This window comes from Dermacentor silvarum, chromosome 3 (assembly GCF_013339745.2).
Source record: "Dermacentor silvarum isolate Dsil-2018 chromosome 3, BIME_Dsil_1.4, whole genome shotgun sequence".
NCBI lineage: Eukaryota > Metazoa > Arthropoda > Arachnida > Ixodida > Ixodidae > Dermacentor > Dermacentor silvarum.
The window spans coordinates 135,636,477-135,641,367 of NC_051156.1; the positions used below are offsets into that span (position 1 = coordinate 135,636,477).

Here is a 4,891-nt window from a genome sequence, read left to right on the forward strand (position 1 = left end):
GAAGTGGAGGAGAAGGGCATGTGGTGCGAACAAACAGCCAGTGAGGCTGAAAACAGAATCTTGAGTGGGAGTCGTGAAATGTCACGGCGCGCATAGCGAGCGAGGGCCACAAAACTACCAGCGCCGGCCAACGCTCGCTTCACGATAACGGCAGTAAACGAAACTTCAGGGAGCGGGCGGCGCCGGCACGGGTGAAGGGCGCACGCGGAGACCGTGGATGTTAGGGAGGAGGGTGGCAGGGAAGCGGATTTCGCCTCGGCAACTCCGCCGCTTCGGTGGCTCCCCTCGCCCTCCCTCGTAGCTCCCTCACTTTCGGTTGTCACCGTGCGCGTCCGCCGCCGTGCAGGCGCCACCGCTTCAGACGGCCCGGCGCCAGCTCCCCCGAAGTTTCGTTTTCTGCCGTTATCGGGAAGTGGGCGTTTGCCGGCATGGGCAGTTTCGTTGGCCGTCCTGGGACAGCGCCGCTGCTTCCCTCTGCGCAGTAGCCGCAACGTGCAAGGTCAAGACGTGACTAGAAAGTAGAGGAAGCATAAAGGAGAAAGAAGGGTTTCACTGCCATTTCCTACGCGTGGCTGAGACGTCGGCACTTACATGCATGTTCTGGCGCAACGCAGAATCGGGGACCTTGCCATGTGAGAGAGAGTGAAATTTCCACCGCGTTTTTTTTCGCGATTTTATTTTTGTTCGCGCACGACATTGTGGGGGGTCTCCTAAGCTTTTACTCTATGGCGGTGCCGGAGCAATGCCGGTCGGAGGCGCTGCCGCGTGATTTGGTTCGAATTAACGAGATTCGACTGTAAATTGAATGCAAACGTGCTAGCCGCATTCCTCGACTGTCGCATACGCGAGGCAGCTCGGTGCACATGTTTTGCATAAGTGTGGGCCTTGAAAATTGTTGCTTTGGTTATAGTGCGGTACCGCTTATAGTGCGGATATTCGCGACTCCGGCGACTTACGTTATAATTGCGGTCTACACTGTATTTGAAGATCCAAATAGTTTTGGAATACTTTACATCGTAGACTGTACACGATCGAACATAAAATTGAAGTAAAAATTCAATAACTTTCATCACATCCACAGTGGAGATAACAGTGAATAGCACGCTGTGTCACTCCGATACTAGACTTTTCCGGTTAAACACAATCACTCACAAAAAAAAAAAGGAAAAGAAAAAAAAAGAAGTTGTTTAGCCACGCCATTCGGCAGTGGTTATTGTTTGGTACTATTTATAGATTCAGCACCTGTGTCCTCCTATCAAATTAAATGAGCATACGTTTCATTGCAGCATACTTGATAATATATAGCGACAATATCTGCCGCGACCATTCAAACGTGAGAAGCTTATGCCATCACCGTCGGCGGTTTCGATTTGGTCCTGAATGTGTACACATGCATTAATCGGCCAACAAGGTGGGCTTTCTAAACTCCATATAATAATGCCTGACCGCATATGCTCCGACGAGCCCTGAATTTGTGAACTGTTAATTGTCCTTAGTACTTTTAATAAAGCAATCGTTATATGTGCAATGTAATTACAGTGAGATTTAATGTTATGAACACCAGTACTGGAAAACTGTTTGAAATTAATGATATGGGAAGGCTGTACATTATTTGCAAACTATTAGAAAAATATATGATAATCGATTCGCTTCTGGCATTATTTGATTCGTGTTCGATCCGGTCTCAAAAACTACTATTCGCAGACTTCCAAAAATATATCTCAGTTACTAGCCACGCCCAAAGCGCAAATAGAAGTGTTTTATTCCAGGAGTGGCAATGATCCCACTCTCACCATTCCAAGAAGTTAGAAGGAGTACAATTACAAGGATCTCCGCTCTCCGGAATGGAGTGAGAATGGAATGGAGGGCCCCACTCCGCAACTGTGGTACTGAGCATTGGGTGCACGTTAAAGAAACCCATACGATCAACATTAATCCGCAATTCCCTGGCCACTACGGCGTGCCTCATAATCGTATCACAATTTTGGCAACACAATTAAACTTGACACACAACATATGCACGGCGCTGTGCAAATTTGCGCAGTCAACTACACTGCCATCAAAAATAACTCGCACGAGCCGAGGCACGTATTTGCTGCATACTTACTGGTATTTTTTTAGTGGTATCGTAGCACATTTGCCACACAGGATTAGGCACATGGGTTGCATGAACCATCATTGAGCATTGTTCTGTGCTTCACAAGCACGCTTAAATGATGCCATCGCCCAAATTGGTGACAAAATGTGTTGCAATATGGCGGTGCTCCTCCACGACTTTTTTGGGGCTCAATGCCGGAAGGTATGGACACATTTTCAGGCTGCTGGAAGTTGTTTGCATTATTGTTTAGAGATAATGGGAAGATTCTAGGAACCTGCGCAAGCACTGTTAACGTAATCGAGGTATCGAGCGCAGATGTTGCGCATGCATCCTTGTGGCTTCCGCTGTTCACTGGTACTGTCAACCGGCAAGCAATGCAGATATTAATTTCTTTGCAATGCAGCACACTAATTCAGGGCTCTAGACAGAAATGTGGACAACTCTAGCTTGAAATCGATGCAGAAAGAATAAAAAGCATGGATCTTTATGCAGCACTATGCAGTGAAACGGCATCTGCAACAGCGAAAGTCTTGCTGGAGATGGTCGCTGTAGAAGAATCGGATCAGACATATGTGCATGGTGAGCAGTCCAGAAAAACTGACCATGTGACACACACGACTCCTTTATCTACGCACGACCTAACGCAGCTCTTCCATGACTGCATCGAACACCTGAGGCCATGTTTACGTTGTTTGGCATAGGTCGGCGCACTCACTCACACTCATTTCAAAGGCGTGAGTGCGAGTGCGTGCCAGTGAGTGTGAGTGCAGGTGAGTGCGAGTGAGTGCCTGTGACTTTGAGTGGAACTGAGTGCGAGTGCGTGTGAGTGCCAGTGAGTGTGAGTGCAGGTGAGTGAGTGCCAGTGAGTGTGAGTGGAGATGAGTGCGTGTGCGAGTGCATGTGCGAGTGGAGGTGAGTGCGAGTGAGTGGAAGTGAGTGCGAGTGAGTGTCAGTGAGTGTGAGTGGAAGTGAGTGCGAGTGATTACCAGTGAGTGTGAGTGCAGGTGAGTGCGAGTGAGTGCCTGTGAGTGGAGATGAGTGCGAGTGAGTGCTAGTCAGTGGAAGTGAGTGCGAGTGAGTGCTGTGAGTGTGAGTGGAGGTAAGTGTGAACGTGAGTGAGTGCGGGTCCTGGAAAAAATTATGGTAAGTGAGTGTGAGTGAGTATTCTCCTACACTGCCGACCTATGTTGTTTGGCGTGCCAGCCACGTTAACGACAAAGCGCTTTCCCGCCTAGTTCGAGTTGACGAATGCTGCTACTCCAGAACTGCATAAAAGCAAGCGGCAACTGACCCACCTGCGCCATCATCCAGAGCCACCGAACCTACAGGCATGGCCACTGGTCACATAAACGGCATGGCAACAAACGGGCGGGCAAGGAAGCGACACGGCTATCAACATCCTTGTCAGCAACTCTGTGCAAAGGAGTGAAAGCTATGGTTTCTATCACCCAACCCCAAATGTATGCATCTTAAATATGAAGGGCTTGCCTTGTGTACATTGCATAAGCATTGCATTGCCAGCTACAAGTAGCACTTCCGGCGAAACTAAGGTTCGTATAAACTGAAATTTCGCACAGCGGTGTCAGTTCGTGTGTTCAGTTTAACCAGTTATCCTATAACTTGTCAAGGTGTCTATTGACAGGATTGAGAGGTCGAACTCGGTGCGGCAGTCAGAACCCTGCGAGCAGTCAGGACCAGCCCCGTGCGTAAAAGAGCTGGTGATGTGCCTGACTGACCGGCATTTCTTCGTATTTCATACACCGGAGATGCACCTGGCTAACCGGCACTTCTTTGTTACAAACTGATAATTTTTAATGTGGAAGACTTTCAAGGGTTATTTGGGATTAACCATTTTTATTCAAGTGGTGCGACGTACCTCATCTAGACCTCATGTTTTTGGGTTTTAGAAATGGGCATGAAGTATTGAACTTGTGGAGACAAATGCTCCTGAACAAACCAGTGACCACCAAGGATGACACCGATAACACGAAGAGCAATTGAGGTTAAATACTTCTGCCAGAGAAACTAGCCTAGTACTTCCAGCCAAGTGTTCCAGTGTGCACACTTCCAATCTCTTGACCACACATTGTGCCACAGGCAGCAGTCCTTCTAGAAGCTACCAAAAATTGCCTGAAAAGCACAGATCCACGGCGAGTCGAAGTCCATTCTTTACACAAGCTTACACTTTTAAGCATGAAATGCTTTTAGCTCACGTTGTCGGCAACCTTCAAGTGACCTTGAGCCAAAAGCCAGAGTCGTTATCTGGGCACTCAAAACGAGATCATCTGGGCAACCAGTCAAAACTGAAGAAAATGCGGTCTCTGGCCTCCAAGCCTTTTACAGGACCGCTTTACATACGCTAGTTGCTCTCAAACAAGTTACAAAAAATATCGCTCTCGAGTTCTTCCTAACGTTTCTTCACAATATCACTCAAGCTGTAACTTATAGTACGCCGAAGTTTTATCTGTCATTTCCAATAGCGACGTTCAAAAGGCAGATACAGGGGACCTAAGGCCGCACATTTGGCAGCCGACCACTTCGATGTGACAAAAGAAAAAGTGGCGACAGACACTGAGCGCGTTGGACTGTTGCAAGAAGAAACACGGTTGAAGGTGGCAGCACCACATACAGCAAAAGATGTCATGTGGTAGTCATTTCATGCTTACATCCACTCTCGATTACGGGAGAGCCAGCAATATTTTTTTTGTTCAGTGTTTCTCCAGAAGGTTTCATGCAGTACTATGTTGGATTCTTCTTTGATGCTAGAGATGATGATAGAGAGACATGTTTTAG

General features: G+C 47.7%; 1 protein-coding gene across 1 annotated transcript in view; it reads right to left on the minus strand.

The window, feature by feature from the left end:
* Positions 1-4,891, minus strand: part of LOC119445803 (calcium-transporting ATPase sarcoplasmic/endoplasmic reticulum type) — a 663,011-nt gene that overhangs the window by 554,538 nt on the left and 103,582 nt on the right. The gene's annotated exons all lie outside the window — the stretch shown is intronic.